Raw genomic sequence first — 17,964 nt, forward strand, 5'->3', positions numbered from 1 at the left:
GTAGCTATTCCAAAAAGCTCTATATCAATATCCTTTTTTTCCCCAGAAGAAAACTGTATATGCAAAGGCAGTTCAGGAGAGGGGATGGGGGAGCTCACTAGCCCAAGAAACTCTTTGTGCTATAGCCAATTATTTTTTAGTAATTATGTTCTGGTTTTAACATCCACAGAACACGTAGGCAAATCCACAGTTTAATAGGGCTTCCAAAAGTGTTTATCTGCCTTGCTCAGAGATGAAGGCAGCAAACTCCTGCATCTCCTGGCTGTCTGGAGCACTAAGTCTGTCTCCTTCTCAAGCTTCTGACACTTTGGACCTCTTCCCTCCACCCACTTCTAAGTAAGGTCTGATAAGTGCAGGATGGACTATGCTCCAGAGTAACACACACCAGATGTTTATCCTGGAGCACAGAGAAGGTCAGATGCAAAAGTCTGGGAAGGTTTGTGGTTTGCAGATCAAGGACTGGAATCTCTGTCCTATTTCTATATCATGTTGTGGTACTATTTTTCCTACTTGTTAGTCAAGTAAGACTGGCAAGATGGGTCTTTTCTTTGGGTCTGATCTGAAGTTCATTGAAGTCAATAGAAATAATTCCTCTGAAGTTTCACTCTGACTAATGTTTTACCTCATTAGATTTTTAACTTAAGTAAAACAGCCCTGAAAACAATTAAATTATAATTCATTTTCTACCTTTGTGTCACTCCCTTCTGCCCTTCTCCCACTCAAAAAATTCCAATGCAATGGGATGAGGTAGAGTTTGAGAATTAAATTTTAGAATTGCATTTTTTACTCCACCATTGCAAAATGCAATTTAAGTTTCCATGTATAAAAGTGCTACAGAAAGACACTTTAAATGTATACCTCATTTGTTAATTTATATTAAAAACTTTTCTGGTGCATATTGCTTTGGTCTTTTCATATTTTAGATCAGAAAGAAGGAACAGCTCTGCAGCAATACTAACTAGCACAGAGTCTCACTAGAGTAACATGGCAATGCAGGTGAATTATGAAAACAGATGGTGGCTAATGGCAATTGAACTAAAATAACACCGTCATTAATCTAGACACATTTCTACAGAAGTCTATCCATAGATCTCAGCAATTTATAGATAGATTTTTAAACTGAGGACTCTGTTTTGCTGTTCAGTCTCAACAAAACCAGAGCACGGTCCTGGCAACTGTAGACAGCAGTCTGTGCTCCATCTGTCGTGCCCTACATCAAGCCAGCTCTGCTGCTTTTGTCAGCAGGTGAGATGATGGCATTATATATTGAATAAAGTATGCTTTGTTGGAACACAAGCCCTTAACACACTGCTCAGGAAGCAGAAGAACTGTGGGGACATACTGTTCCTGTAAGCCAGAGAAATGCTTTATCTTCTTTTCAAATGAGCAGGAGATCCATATTCTTTGCCTGATAATTTCTCAGCAAGCTTCATGAAACATAGGAGTAAGGAGACCACATATGAGTGAAAAATTACACTGGTGAGTTGGGTGGCTATCTGGGCCCATTGATCTGAACTACTATGGGATGTTGAATTTCTACTGACTTCAGCTTTAGGCTATATCTGTCTAGATCGTGATATACTCAAAATCCGTGAAAAATGCTGAAAATGCTTTAGTAGCCTAAAGCCAGGTACAAGATTCAAGCATTGGAATAGACTACTCACCATCCCTGGAGATATTTAAAAACCATGGAGCTTTGGCACTTAGAGACATGTCTTTGTGGTGGACTTGGCAGTGAGGGGTTAACAGTTGGACTCGATGATCTTGAAGGTCTTTTGCAACCTAAATTGTTCTATGATGCTACAATCTCTGGACTTGCATTGCTCTGAGAATTTAAGGTCATATTTGAAACAAGGGAAGGTCTTAAGCCTCTGTATCTGTAAACACAGCTTTATTGCAGGAATGTCAATTATGACACTGTAGTTTGTATATGCTAAACAAGCACAGGAGCAGAAACAGAAAAGTAAAAATTCTGATTCTTAAATGAAAAGCGATTAAATTAAATTCACTATTATGTTATGGAAGCAACCTTGGTAGTCACTAAAACTAAGACACTTCAGACTTAAAACATGGATATTGTTCACAGGACAGAAAAGATCGTGATTCATTTTCTGAACTAGCAATAGAAACTTTTTTAACCACTTGCAATTTGACTTCAGACATCAATTCTATAATCCTTTTTTCCCACTGGAATGTTCAGTACTAAATGCAGAACTAGAGCAGTGCTGATAATAGTGTTTTCTGCATCTTCTAACCAGATTCTAGAATGTGTAAAAAACTAAAATAAATCTGAATCTTGCTGTTAAGCTGCTACAGAGATAAGAAGCAATTAGATGAGATAGTTGTTCTGCCTGTAGAAAGAGGTTATTTAAATTTTTCTTCTGCAATTTACCTCTGCATTGATAAAAATAATTACTTTATCTTACAAGCATAGAAACTTATCACTTATAGATTGAGAAAAATAATCACCTAAATCTAAAAAAATGTACAACTAACAAATGCATTCAAATAGATTCTACACTCAGTAAAGTTGAAATCTTGCAATTGAAAATCAATATATTTCACTAATGCTGGTAATAATTAAAAAACCCAGAAGTTCTCATGTTTTCACTCTAAGGCTTTTGTAATTTTACTTTCCTTACTGCTTCTGGGTTTTGAATTGTTACTTTATCTGACTTTTTTCTAATGCTTAAATACTGTAGACAAGGTAGCAATATAAACTTAAGAAAGGTATTATTTTACTGTCCTTGTTCTGTTGTGCTTTTGTATTAGCAAAATCTTTGACAAGCAACTGACATGATTAGACTTTTAACTGGTTCAACACTGACTGTGATCACAAATCCCACTTTTCTGTTCAGGTGCCTTGGACAGTAACCAGACTGCATAGCTGCAATTTCCTTTAACCCTTCACTGCTGACAGTACTGGACCAGAAACATTAGACAAGATCATCCATGCAGTCTCCTTTATTTACTACAATATCAAATGTTGGGATACTTTATTTTAAATGACCTGTAAAATAGTTAGAGAGTGAGCCACAGCTTGTCGTTGCTAAAGAGATGCCAATGCTGTCTTCTGTGCCTTCCAAAGCAATAAATTACACAAACAACAAAAAGCACAGTTCACCCCCTTTGGCATTTTTCTGAACCAGAGAAGTTAATTTCTGCTTCAGGAGACTTACAAAGCTAAAGTGTTTGAAAATAAGTTATTAGCAGCCCATCTTTCAGATGACTAATATTAGCAGTACTGTCAACACAGGTTACAGAAGCTGTTACAGAAACAAGGAATGAGTTCCTTTCCCTGCCCCTCGGCCAGCCTGTGAGTCCACCAGACCATTAGAAGTTCTAAATGAACACTTCTGTGCTGCTATTCAAACCCTGAATATCTATGTGTTTCTTGACCTGTTATAAGAGTGTTAGTATTGAAGGTACACAGTAATAGAGAGGATGGTTATGCATAAGGCTCTTCATGAACGTATCCTAGAGCAGACTTTCATAGAAGTTGCAAGCACTCAGTGAATTTGACAGCACTTACTTGAAAACCTGAAAGATGTGATGCAATATTTTATGTAATCAGTTGCTAGAAATATGTTTTATATTTTTTTCTGATGATATTATGCCTATATTTTTTTCTGACGATATTCTGCCTATATATTTACTGTACTGATAAGTGTGAAGCACAAACAAAACTGCAAGTCCCCACAGTGCTCTGAAATCATGAGCTGGGACTATAAGATTGGCTTAAAGAAATGAAATGTACATATGATTATTTTATCTCATTTTTTCAGGCCATATAGAACAGTAAGGTCGTATTTTCAAGTTTTCTCTTCACATACCAGTATTAGAAGTTTAAGTTTTTAGATGAAATCTGAGATTTCCCATCCAATAAAGAATCCTGGGAACTGGAATTTTGAAGGGAAAGCAGTGATTGCAAGACTTCACAATTAAATTTTTCTGTGGGCCATTCAGCCTTCCTGGAGAATATACTTCGCATCAGAGGTGTTTTCAGCAGTGGTTGCTCCTTGTTGTTTAGCAAAGCAAAATAAAAAATGGTAAATGTAAAATGATCCCCCTAACTTCCTACAGTGAAGAACTTGTTTAGGCTTTGCAACCACACCACTGTGCTCCATACTCTTTCTCTTATATCTATGGCTTCTATAAAATCCTGTGGTAGCAACTTCCATAATTTAATTAATGCTCTTTTTTAAAGTAGCACTTAATGTTTGTACTAGTTACTTGATCATACCACTTGCTTTTGAACTCTTGTCTTGTAATGAACAGTGACCCACTACTCTTTGTTCAAGTTGTCACCATTATGCATGGTTTTGGTCTTGGCTTCTCAGTTTTGACAGGCCTAACTCCCGCTTTAGCTCATACATCTGGAATCGGGTCCCTAAGAGTCCCTTACTTCACAAAAGCATTAATGTTTACTGGTACTCAGTTGTATCCCACATAATTCCTCAAAAATCAGTCATCCCAAAGGCATTGCAACTTGAATCCCTTGTAAAGAATGTGATCAGTTGTAAAGATATGCTAACCAGGAAACTGTATTTGTGCACCACAGTATTTTTTTGGGACTGGAAAGTGGCTGCAATTTCTTGCAGATAGATTCTGAAGTGACCCTATTCTGTTATTTTTATACTCCCTCTTTTCATCATCCTCCAAAAATAGTTGGAAATAGCATCAGCTACCAAGGTAGTAGAAAACATCAATAACTGCTCATCTCAGTGACTTGTGACAGAGGACTTGGGAGCCACTTAGTCAATATCCTAATGGAGATGCCTGTTAAAAATACACTGTTATCTGGCTGGTAGATAAAGAAGATAAAAGAGGAATATACAATGGAAAATGTTACAGAAATCAAAATGCCTGAAGGAATACACAGGAACTGAGGCAACAGGGAAGAAACTGAAAATTTTCAGCAAGCTCCAAGCAGTTAAGGACTTGAATGTCTGGCTACAGTGCTGGTGCCACAGTCCTTGCAAATTTTTTCTGTTTTCATTCAGTGTACAAGTGAACTTATGATGGTGTTCTTCCTCTCATTTCCCTCTTTTTATAGACTTTAAATATTCATATAAAAAAAAGGGAAAGAAACAGTTCATTCTGCTGAGTTTAAACATGCCATTTTTATGGATATCTATGTTATGAAGGTAGAGATAGCCGGGAGGTGATGTTACTGTTATACTAGTTGGGGTCACTGTTTTCTCCTCATCAAACCTCAGAAGCTTGGAATATTATTTGGAGGAAAAATACAAGGGAAATTAGCTCAATTTCTGTCCCAAATATCTACCATCAAGTTTCCAAGAGCCAGGTCTTTTCATTCCTTGCTGATCCTCTTGTCCAAACTGGACCTACACAGATGTAAGACCTAGTAGACTCGTTACTCTCTACACAGAAGCTCAGAAAGAAATCAAGAAATCTTTTTGAGATAGTCGTCTATTAGCTCTGAAACTTGGGCATTCTCTCTCAGCCTCCAATCTTTCTTATTATATTGCCTGCTGTTGCCCCTTTTCTTCCTGTCCATCTCCCATTCCTTCAGTTGTTTAGTTGTCTATCTCCTATTTCTTTGCTTTCTTGTTTTTTACATACCATTCTGCCAAAAGTTTCTATTTATTTTTTTTCTTCTCCCTCCCCTCAGTTTCCTATTCCCTACTTGCCTTCCAAAATTCTTTCATTTAAAGATCCTCTAAAGAAAGTTTAAATGAGGTATGTTGTAAACTAAATAAAATTTCTGGAGGTAGATCCAACAAATTCTCACAGCTGCCTCAGTTTAATTTGGTTGAATGTCTTTCCTTTTTTCCACTGTTTAAATAATGAGCAATCTGGATCTGAAGTTATGTCTCAGAAGTTGAGTCTCATAATGAAATAAGTGATATAATGAGGCCAAAGTTCAAAATGGTGTACAGTCCTGATAAAAATGATGTTAAAATTTGAGATCCTTGTTTTCAATGACTGACAGCAGACATAGATTCTGTATGGGTTTATTGTGTCTATGTACTAAGGACTATGCTTCTGCAGTTCTGCGTGAGGCTTCCACCACTGCCAGGGGTCTGGCTGGATACAGTGCAATGTCAGCTACCATTACATTTAGGTACCTCATTTTTATTAGATGTGGTTGAAAAAGGGAACCTTTTGTCAAGGGATTTATCTCATTTTGTTACTATTTCTTTTTTAGATGTTAAAGTTCCAAAAGTAAGAATCTGAGAGAAAATAAGAGAAAGTTGAGCTGTTCTTTGAAAATTTGAGTGAAGGATTAAAGCATAGTTTTTCAGATTTTGCCACATGAGAAAGGTTCGAGGTCTTGCCTGTTTTTAGAGTAGCTGCAATAGTGGCCAGCAACTAAAAGCAAACAAGAAATTAAGGAAAAATCCATTCAAGTGTACAGTCTGCTTCATGCATGGTGCAATAATATTAGCATAACATTTAAAAATTATTTTTATTTGTATTTTGTGTTTTTTTCTAATTATTGTCACCTTTTAGTTAATAAGCAAATGAAGCTGCACACAAAAATTGTCCTTGTTCTAATTTTGCTGCTATGATGTACATTTTACAGCTATAGTTCTTGACTACAGCAAAACTGATACATGTTATTGTAGGAGTCTCTATTTGATTACCAAATCCCAGTCAGGCAGAGTCAGGTCACAAACGTCCAATGGACAGATATGTGTGAGTTTTTCAATCAAATCTGACAGAAATTAATTTGAGGCTAACATTTCCCTTTGAGATGCCTTCTGTGTGTGCTTGTGCACAAAATACAAGTTTTCCTGCTGGAAACTCTTAAAGAGTACCTTGATTTTAAGGGAATAGCTTTTCTCTTGCTGAATAGTAATAGGATTTGATATTATATAGGACAAGATCTTTGAAACCTTGATTATCCCACTAGAGAAAATACTTCCATGTAAACAGGTTAAAGCCATAACATTCTTTTTTTTTTCTGACTCTGAAGACATTTATCTTGTGGCTTTATTCTGTTTCAGATATTCAATTTTATTTCTGTAGCATCAAATGCTAACATATTCAGTTGTTTTTTTTGATGTCTCAACAACAGGTACTTATTGGATTGGGGTCAAACAGAAATAATGGCACATGCAGGTGGGTGGGTGAGGCTTTGTGAACAGACAGAAGATTACATAGGAGTGATATTCCGATGCCAGGGAAATATCTAGATTCGAAATATAGGCTAGATCAAACAGATATGATGTACACTTGCTTTGGCATCCAGGCCTCTTTCTGTGCTGACCACCAGAGTTGTGGACTATGCTATCTCTGTCCCCTCTCAAGAGCAGGGATGATCCTCACAGAAAGGTTTTTCCATTTGAGCAAGATGAAAGGAGAGGACCACAACCCTCTTCTTCTTGCTGCTACCCGTGTCTTTTCCAATATGTTAAAAAAAGACCCCAACTTGAAGCATAGCAGAATTGCTATGTATGTGATAGCAAAGAAGATTTGTGAATTCCAGAAAAAAAGTAGTTTTAAGTTACAAAAATAAAGGTAAAGAGAGACAGTTTCCTTCACAAAGTGGAATACCTTGGGAAGGTAGTTGAAAGAGTGACTGTACTGGGTAAAAGGATCTGCACCCTTAAATAGATGGGGCCTTTAATGTCACCCTGTCATGCATCACCTTCATGAAGTGCTGTCTCAAATGGAGAAGTTCTTATCCTCTGACAAGGTGAGCTTGGCTGGAGGCATGAGATTGTGAGGGAAAATGAAGGTCTCCCATCACAGCCTCCCAACCTCCATCAACCTGTTACCCACCACAAAATTTAGTGGCTCTATGTTTTCTTATTGATTATCGTGAAACGGGCTAATGACACAGATCACTGATAGTTTGATGCGGCTAGATGCAGAGAAATGCAGTAGCCCAAAGGTTAGCATGCTGATGACTCAGAGGCTGGTAGTGATGAACCCTAATGGATTCTGGATTTCTAGATTCTTTCCAGGTCCTTCTCACTTCTTCTACAATGCATCAAACAGAGAATAGGAATTTCCAAGCCGATCAATAAAAGAGCAGTGTATAATGCTTTCAATGATGGGACTGGATTTTCCCAGATGTTATTCTAAACACACTGACCATCATTTGCTGCAATCCACTGCAGGAAGCAGAAAGACACCAAAGTAAATCCCTCCTTTTTTGTATTTTTACTCAATCAGGCTTCGTGTTGCTTGGGCCGTAGGAGCCGAAGAGGGAGGAGCTGAGGGAGGGCAGGTGCTGCTGAAGGGCAGGGCTCTGACTTCTTAGCATGTGGTACTGCTAAAGGAATAGCCCTGCAAATGAGTGAGATGGCAGCATCAATATGCAGAAGTATGGCCCAGGAGATGGCTCTATGAAGCCTGAGAGCAGAGGTCTTTAATCCATCTACAGAGATTCCTGGAGGCTGAAGTTTGTGGCCTCTCTTTTCAGCTCTCCAATGAACTCAACCAAAACCTAGGGAAGCTGTTAATGCTAGATATTTTTATTGTGAGGAGTGGAAAGAGAATGGGGAAAAGGCATCCAAGAAACAATCTGCAAGGAAATTCAGTAAATAATTTTGTAAAATTTTAACTGCAAGGGTATAAAATCTAGTCTTTAAAGGCTTATAATGCTTTTACCATGGCATCTCCAACAATCAGGAAGGTCTTCCTGAAATAAACACAGAGTGGTCATAATGCTAGTTCAGAGAATCTATGCTCTTAAAGTGATCTGCTACCCTTGATCTGTGAGGAAACTTGTACTGATATTAAGTAGTATTAAAGGCCATTGGAAAAACTGCAATTCTTAAAGGGACTACTGAGAGGTAGTTTAAGTTCTAAATGTTTGGAAAGAGAATGAATGTGTGATATTCTTATATCACATATATTTTATATTCTTATAAAACCTAATGATTATGTGTAATGGTAATTCTATGGTGTGAATTCTTATCATTCTCCTTTCAGTGTTTTCGTGTCAAGTACTGAAGCACTGTGCATTAAAATTGGCACAAGAAACTGGTTGAAAATAAGAGTAGTATATTTTTTGCCCAATCTGAAAAATCATAGTCTATAAACTGAAAGGAAAATAAAAATGACAACTACTATGAATTTTAGGATTCTTTCAATTTTGTTATTGATGTGGCTAGCAGTATTAACTGCTTATACTTTTTTGTCTCCACCCAAATACATCTATTGAGATCTTAGAACCATATTTCTAAGAAATAGCTCTATTTTTTGTATAAAGCAGCTTAAGGGAATAAGTTTACAGAGCAAGGTCATAAAGGTCTTCCAGGAGTAAGAACATGTGAAGATAGAACTCATTAAAATCACAGCATGATGTAACTTCTATCAGTCACACAAATAAATAATCTAGAAATGTATGGACTTTATGCATGCTTTACTTTACCTTGAAAACTAATGTGTTTTAAGCATCCAGGGACACCATAGGCATTTGCTCCACTAAAGATGCTGAAAGCACTAAGCAAGGACTAGTCTGCACAAAACCATTTACATTTGATATGCTGATATAGCCTGTGGCATACAATATTAATAGTAGTTCTCATTTTTACACTCTGTCCAACTTAATCCAGATCATTTGAAACTAAAAATGTTGATCCAAAATGCTTTGCAAGTGAATATGGGACTTAGTCTGCTTCTCTGGAGTCTCAGGAGAAGTAAATCAACATAGCTTCATATACTTTAAGAATGCTTTTCTGATTTACCCTAGTTCAGGATTCTGTTGAAGATTATTTCCATTCATTCAATACTCAGTTTTAAATGCTTTCTATAGCTTCACAGAACATATGTTGATACACTGCACTTTCATCCTGCTCCATTTTCTTCAGACGTGGCTGGTTTTTGTCATCACGCCCCTCTTCTTAAATGCTTTTACCTGTTCACTGTCTAAATCCATCCATCCTTGAAAAAAAAACCAGTGTTCTGCCCTAGCCAGGAGACTACACTCTCCACCTCTTTATTACTGGACTGCATTGTGCCGTTATCTCAGCTTGTTCACTTCATGGCTGCTGGCACCTAATTTATTTGATGCGATGAATCTCTCATTATAGGCTTATTAGCAACCATGTCAAGACAATGTGTAAAGTCCTCTTCTTTCAAGACTGATGAATACAAACAAGTAGAGAATAGAAACCATGAACAATCTTTATCATTTCACTGCCACATTAATGCCTCTAACTCTAATTGACAGGGTAATTAAACCCCAAAGATATCCCAAGAAAGCAGCCTGAGTAGCTGTGATCCTGCCATGTAAGTGACAGAGAACACATTGTGTGAAATAGGATCAAAATGGTTTCTCTGTGTTTTGTGTCACCAGAGCAGCTGTCCTGATGATTCACGTCCCATTAAGTGTGCTTTGAGCATGTCATAATCAATTAAAAATAGTTGTCCTTTTAGACAACTATTTTGGAATTTTGAAACTGGGAATAGCTTCTTTGGGACAAAGACTCCTAAGGGCCCTCCTCCATAGGACCCCTGTCATTCACTCACCTCTCACTTCTAGGATTTGTGACAGTTCAGGGTCAGGCCTCCATGGGAGATCTCTACACTGGAAACACAATTTTATTGCTCTCTCTCCCAAGTCTCCTCCCACATGTTTTTCCCAAGTCTCCTCCCACATGTTTTTCCAGAATTGGCACCTGTCTCTGCAGTTTCTCTGCAGTTGCTACCACATCGTTCCCACTTTTCATCCTCTCTCTAGCTCCTATTTTTTTATTAACCATTTCTTATATCACTTGGGTTGTCTGCTCTTCTGAGTTCCAATTGCAGGATCAGTGATTTTCCATTTCTGGACAGTGCAATTCATAAGGAGACAGATGTAACAGCTGAGTGCTTATACTAGACTAGACTAGTTCGGTTCAGCTGGAATGGATCTATGACTTTCTAGTCCAGCTGCCTGCTCAATTCAGGGATGACTAAAAATTAAAGCATGGTATCAAGGGCATTGTCCAAATACCTCTTCAGCACTGACTGGCACGGGGGGACCTCTCTAGGAAGACTATTTCCAGGGTTTAACCACTCTCTTGGTAAAAAAATGTTTTCTAATGTCAAGTCCATTGGGCTTGATGGGATTAATCCCAGAGTAGTGAAGGAGCTAGCCGATGTCACAGGTGGACCCTTCTCAATCATCTACAAAGGGTCTTGGGAGTCTGGGGAGGTCCTCACTGACTGATAGCTAGCCAACACTATTGTAGTTTACAAGAAGAGCTTGAAGGAAGACCCAAAAGCTACAGACCTGTTATAAAAACTTTCAGAGAAGATCATGTTGTCTGCTCATAAAAGGCATTTAAAAAAAAGTGAAATCATCAGGGACAGTCAACGTGGATTCACAAAGGGAAAGTCGTGTTTAAATGATTTAGTATTCTTTGGCAATAAGGTCACCTCTCTCGTGGATGAAGGGAAGGTGGTGGGTGTAGTTTTTCTGGATTTTATTAAGATTTTTGATACTGTCCCACAGTATCCATCTGGACGAGTTGTCCAGCTGCAGGATGAGCTGGTACGCAGTGCCCTGAGTGAAGAACTGGCTGAAGGGCAGGGCTCAAAGAGTTGCAGTGAACAGGGCAATATCTGTCAGGTGACCAGTTACCAGTGGTGTTCCTCAGGGCTCAATTCTAGAGACAGTTCTGTTTAATCTTTTTATCAATAATCTGGAGGATGCAGTTGAATGCATGGTTAGTAAGTTTGGTGATGATACTGAAGTGGGAGGTGCTACTGACTCTTCTAGGGGACCAGAGGCCTTGCAGAGGATAGACTGGAGCACTGGACAATCACCAATGGCATGAAATAATAACAAAACAATAACAAATGCCCGGTTCTCCAACTGGGATGAAGTAATGTCAGTGTCTTGGTTTGAGACAATTTGGAGGGGCAGAGACTTCAGACAGAAGACTCCTCCCTTGGATTCCATACCCCTGATTTCTCCAATAAAGAGAGAGATACCAAATATGTTTGAATATAAGTGAAAAAATAACATTTTATCAAGAAGAAATGCTAATAACAATACTGATGAAACTGGGTTAAGTCAACCGATGAGGAGAAACTTACAATCCTTGCCCACTGGACCAAATCGAAATAGTGGCCAGCCTCCCCCACATGGAAAAAATACACGTGGCCACAGCACAGAGACAAGATGTCCACCCTTCCAAGTGGTTTGCCTCCCTCATGCTTGGAAAACCAGGAAGAGTTGGAGAGTCATCATTGGAATGAAGCTGTGGTGCTGGTACAGGCAGTCAGAGCAGGGCTGCAAATCTCCAGGTGACTGGAAGGACCTGCAAGACACCCGTTGGATCCAGTGATGAGACTTGATTGTTGCAATTTTGATGTTTTTTCATCGAAGTGGTGGCTGTAATCCTGTCAAAGTGGTGGTCACAGTCTGCATCTGTCGAGGTGGTGGTGGAAGCCCTGGGTGGTAAGCAAATTCCCATGTCATGAGAGAAGAAAACCCAGTGATGAGTGAAGTCCAAGTGTGGTCTTTTAATGGGCTTAGTCTAGTTGGGAACAGCCCTGATACCTCCCCTGGGGTGGGAAGTTCTTCACTGGATTACTGGGCATTTCAGAAGTCTTTGGCACCTAAGATGTTACATCATTATCATCATGGCTAGGCTTCCTTGATTTGAAAAGGGCTCTACCCACGCTTACTACAAGCACGCTGATGGCTAAAAAGGCCAATGCCAATTGGCCTTTTTAAGATGTTACAGCTACCTGTTATGTCAGCACCGGTGGATCCATTATGGCCATCAGCAAAGATGAATATCTTCAGGCCACATGGGTGTGAATTGTCCTGGTGCTTCCCTCAGGGGAGTTATCATAGCTAAGTCATTTGTGTAAGGACAAAGAAACACTATTGTGCCTAGCAGGATTTTGCCTCTCTCCTTATCTTGTTCAACATCCAGCTTGTAGCCTGAAGTAGCGGGTGTGCACATCCTCAGCACTTGGGTGGTTACTTTGCACATGGTCAGCTTGCACCCTGGTTGTCTGAGTCATCAGCATTACAGTCTTTCACACTTGTGGATACTTTCTTCTCCTAGGATAATAGTACCACACTTATCTCAAGTTCCAGTCACAGTCCAAATTAGCAGGCATATTTGGGGAAAAGAGAAGACAAGAGAAAAGGTGGATACCAGAATTTTTGTGTAACCCAGGACAGCCAGACATGAGTCTAAACTCTGAAAGAAGTGGCTAGAGACCAGCCCTGCAGAAAGGGGTGATAGTTGGTGGGTGGCTCAACAGGAGCCAGCAGTGTGTGCCCTGGCAGCCAATGGGACAAACCACATCCTGGGGTGCAAACACAGCATCACCAGCCAGCCAAGAGAGGTGGTTTTCTGGCTGTACTTAGTGCTGGTGCAGTCTCACCTTGAGTACCGTGTGCAGTTCTGGGCCCCATCATTTAAAAAGAGTGTGAAGGTGCTTGAATGTGTTCTGAGAAGGGCACCAAAGCTGGGGAAGGAGCTGGCAGGAATGGGCTCTGAGGAGAGGCTGAGGGTACTGGGTTTGTCTGGTTTGGAGAGGAGAAGGCTGAGGGGCGACCTCACTGCTTCCTAACAGCTTCCTGAGGAGGGGAAGTGGAGAGCTGCTGAGCTCTTCTCCCTGGTACCAAGTGCCAGGATACATGGGAATGGCTCAAAGCTAGCAGCCCACGGCTTGTATAGGTGCACTCTGTGCTGGGTTAAGAACTGTCTGGATGGCTGGGCACAGAGAGTGGTGTTGCATCCAGTTGGTGGCCGGCCACTAGTGGTGTCCCCCAGAGATCAGTGTAGGGCCCAGTTCTCTTTACTATCTTTATTGATGATCTGGATGAAGGGATTGAGTGAGTGTACCAGCCTTGCATAAGCAGAAGGACCTGAATACCCACAACCATCTCCCAGTCTAGGCATTGGCTCTGTCACCTTGTGGGAAGGAGGCACGAACCTTCTGAGGGGGGCTGAGAGCTGTGGATCATCTTGAGATAATGGAACCATCTGGACAAATTTGCCAAAAGCAAGGGTGATGCACACTTTCTGCAAGTCTTTTGTTCCTTCAGTTTTGCTGGGTTTCCACAGGATGGCAAAGCACCCTATCTCTGACATTAGTGAGGCTCAAAGATCAAGCCCTCAGTCTGGTGCAGGATGTGCTTCTCATCTAAATGGTTGCAAAAGATTTTGGAGTTAAGGAAGATGACCTGTTCATTTTCCCATGGTTCCTTTTTTTTCCTCCTGGTACTTACTTTTAGAATTGCCAGAGCTGTTTGCCTTGGAAAAACATTGTAAACAAAAAAACTCTGATTGCAACAGTACACCATCCAACCCAGAACTCTGTCTCCAAATTGGCCATCCATAGATATCTAAAGGAGAGCACATGAGCAGTGCATGTCTACCTCTGTCAGGGTCCTGGGGGTGCTCACAGGCCTCAGTGGCTGGGACCAGCCTCCCCAGGGACCCCCACTGGCTCCTGCCAAGGGCCTAGGGAATGTGTTCCACCTCAACATGGGGCCTTCAGTGCCTGCATAAGCCATGCTCTGCCTCTGTCTCCTGGATGGGTCTGGGATCTGACCTGCAAAGAGCTGCTCTCCAGGGTGGAGCCCTGAGACATGGGTCATAGCTTGTCAAGCAGAACTCCGGGTGTAACATAGCATAACTGTCCTATTTCCTGTGCTCATCACGTAACAATGAGACTAATATTTTCCTGAAATGTCAGGGGCTTTTCAGCTCCAAAGACACATTCAAGGACACGTCTTGGCCAGGGATGTATGAAAAGCACTCTTGTGCCTGCCCTGTGCTTGTGTTGCAGGCAGGGAGAGCTGAAAAGTGGAAGCTCTGTGTGGGGCAGCAAGCCTGGAGCCCTTCCAAGCACAGGCTGTTTTGCATAGGCAAGAACCCCTGTGGAAATGGAGCCAAGGGAAGAGCAGAGCTCTGCTCCCACTCCAAGCTTACAGATCAGAGAGAGAAAGGGCACAAGTGGTGCCTTGGAGGTGTGAGGGCAGCAGGCAAAGAAGAACCAAGCTGCAGTGGCCCAGAGGAGCCCTGACAAGGGGCTGTGCTTGGAGCTATGAAGGACAAGAAGCAACATCCAGGGACCACACTCAGGGCCCACCCTGGGAGTCTAGAAAGCTTCCTCCCTCTGGATGAGGGGCACAAGAACCACCTTCATGAAGCAAGAGCAGGCAAAATTGCCCAAAGGAGCCCTGGAAAGGGACTGTACTCAGTGCTGCAGAGGAAAGCAAAAAAACCCTGGGGACACTTGCAGCTCACTGTAGGATAAAAAAAGGCCTTCCTCCCCCCAGCTGCAGGGCATGACAGGCCATCTTCAAGAGGCATCAGCAGCAGGCAGCTACAAAAGGAACCAAAAGGATACAGAAAGGGTCATGCTTGATGATGCAGAGGAAGGCAAACCCTTCCCCCTCCCAAGGACTGGTGCCAATCTGCCCTGAGGGAAAATTCCTTCCTGACCACAGCACTGGCAATCAGGTATTTCCTGAGCATGTGAGCAAGACCTGTCTCCTCCTCCCACAGTCTGATGGTACCAGATGCCCAAGCCCTGGTCTGCCCTATGTGGAGCCATCTGAGGAGCTTCCAAGAGTGGCCATCTGCCCCCAGCCTGATCAATCTCAGGGGCAAAAATCCTTCCAAAGCACTGGGATTCTGGAAACACCTCTGCATCCCAGTTCTTACAGCAGCTGCCCTTGGCTCCATGGGGGGTGAGGTGCTTCTTATCTCCTGACAAGCTGGCATCTGTCCCCTGAAGGCTGAAGTAGGAATTCCATTCCTCCAATGGGCTTTGAACATAGCCCTATCAGGAGCTGGCCTTGCAGCAGAGAACCTCCAGCAACCTCATCCAGCCTCCCTCAGACCCCATGAAGTAATTACACTGGCTCCTTAAGGACTTTCTCTTGGATGTCTTTGGGCTGACCTTGGGCTGGTTCTGTCAGTGGTACACAGGAGGTGCTGCTCCCCCATGCACAGCCCCACCCACCTCAGCCTATCCCATCACACCTCTGCCCGGCATCCTTCATAGAACCATAGAATCATAGAATTGTTAAGTTTGGAAAAGACCTTTAATTAAGATCATCAAGTCTAGCCATCAACCCCACACCACTACCATGTTCACCATTAACCCACGTGCTCAAGTGTCATATCCATATGTTTTTCAACACTTCCAGGGATGGTGATTTCACCACTTCCCTGGGCAGTCTGTTTCAATGCTTTAAAACCCTTTCATTGAAAAAAAGTTTCCTAATATCTAATCTAAACCTGCCCTGGTGCAACTTGAGGCCATTTGCTCTCATCCTGTCACTTGTTACCTGGGAGAAAAACTGTCCCCCTATTTTCTACAACCTCCTCTTTGGAGGAAGGCCTTTGGAGTGCTGGTCCTGAGGCATCCAGGACACTATTCCTGCCCTTGTTAGCCATGCACTGAGCACAGTTGCTGGGTATTCCTGACATGTTCTCCACCACTCAGCTCCCAAGGACCAATCTTGTGCTGTTACTCCTCTCTCAGAAACCAGCCCTGCAGCCCAGACACTCCGATCAGCCATCTCCTCTCTGTGCCAGAGCTAATGTCTATGAGGTCCTGCAGTGAGGAAGACCAGGGCCTAGATCTGATTGGATACAAACCCTTTTCCTGGGGAATAAGTAGGGTGATTTTGGCAGCTGCCACCTGGGGGAAAACCAAAGTGTAACCAGAGCCATAGGTTGAAATAGACAGTGTCAACAGACCACCAGAGAAATAGTAGAGACTTTGAAAAACAAGTGAGGGGAGGTAACACTGGTGTGGTGGAAAGGTAGGTCATTTTCAGACCTCCAACATTTGTATCTGTGCCCAAAGCACTGTCAGGCAAACAACAGCTTTTCCAAACTGGGCAGATAGCTCATTGCTGCTATTGTAGTCATGCCCCCTTTTCCCTTTGAAACCAAGCTGTGCAGCTGCTTCTCTGTTAAACACACCCATTGGCCATGTTTGTATGGGATACAAAGCACTCTTCAGCCATGGACTAAAGCTTTCAGGGCTCATTTCTCACTTTAACCTTTCTCAGAGATATTTGCCTACCTCTGTTTGTGGGAAGATGTTCAGTTCTTACCTAAAACCCTAGCAAGTCTCCTTGTTCTTTGAGATTTAGTAATTGGAATACTGAAAAATTGAGAGGTACTATTATTGCAATTTTGGACTGTGGTGCCAAAATTGGTGTCTACCTTCAGACTATGTAAATAAGGGCATTTACACCAAAGACATTCTTTTGATTTTGCCAGAAATGAGAGTTTTCGTTCTGTCTGCATGAACTTTGCAGAGATGTAACAGGCATGCATGGTTTCATCACCATTCCTCACCAATGCATCAAGGGACATTCGCTACTGCACTGTGCATGGTAAGGTTGTCTTCTTAGAAAGAAGTTCCAAATGTTTTTGTGTTCTTTACTGTATTTTTCCTTGCACCCCCATAGCTCTTTTCCTCTTCTGATCTTCATCCTTGATCCTTTTCTTGAAAGTGATTGCAGTCCTCTCAGCCTTTGCATTGCTCCTTCCAGTCATCATTTTTCTTCTGTAGGCCATCCATGCCCATGAATCAACTGCTTAGTCTTTGTCTGCATTCATTCCAGATGGAATTTGTGTTTTTCGAACCCGAGGAATGAGAAATGTCCATAGCGGTACAGGTGAGTTCTCAGCAGGGCTTTGCCCAATGCTTGCCTTTCTTACCTGACACACAGGAATGATTTTGCCTCAATCCCATTCGTGGCTCATAGTCACCCTGTGATCCACTCATGTCTTCAGGAACATTTGCCTACGCCAGTGTTTCCAAACTGCAGCAGAACGTTGTGTCACTCCATCTGATGGTATGTTATCTATTTCTACCCTGCAGTTGTTCATGCAAGGAGCGTGTAGGGGATGTCTCTTCTGTCAGAGCCTCAGGTGGTGGGGAAGATGGGGGCTGTAGATCTATACCATGAGATAGAGCTTCTTCTGACTCATGGGTGCCATGAAATCCAGAATATGATGTGGGTAAGAAAACCTACATTTCTTGAACGATGTTTTT

At 41.6% G+C, this 17,964-nt stretch overlaps 1 protein-coding gene across 1 annotated transcript in view; it reads left to right on the plus strand.

Annotated features, from left to right (window-relative positions):
- The first annotated feature begins 1,345 nt into the window (after positions 1-1,345).
- POU6F2 (POU class 6 homeobox 2) overlaps positions 1,346-17,964 on the plus strand; it is a 329,766-nt gene continuing 313,147 nt past the window's right edge. The window contains exon 1 of the mRNA XM_050320054.1: positions 1,346-1,479. The gene's annotated coding sequence lies outside the window, so the exon portion shown is untranslated. The remainder of the gene's footprint in view (positions 1,480-17,964) is intronic.

The sequence above is a fragment of the Myiozetetes cayanensis genome, unplaced genomic scaffold, assembly GCF_022539395.1.
Source record: "Myiozetetes cayanensis isolate MyiCay16 unplaced genomic scaffold, myiCay2020 scf1, whole genome shotgun sequence".
Lineage (NCBI taxonomy): Eukaryota > Metazoa > Chordata > Aves > Passeriformes > Tyrannidae > Myiozetetes > Myiozetetes cayanensis.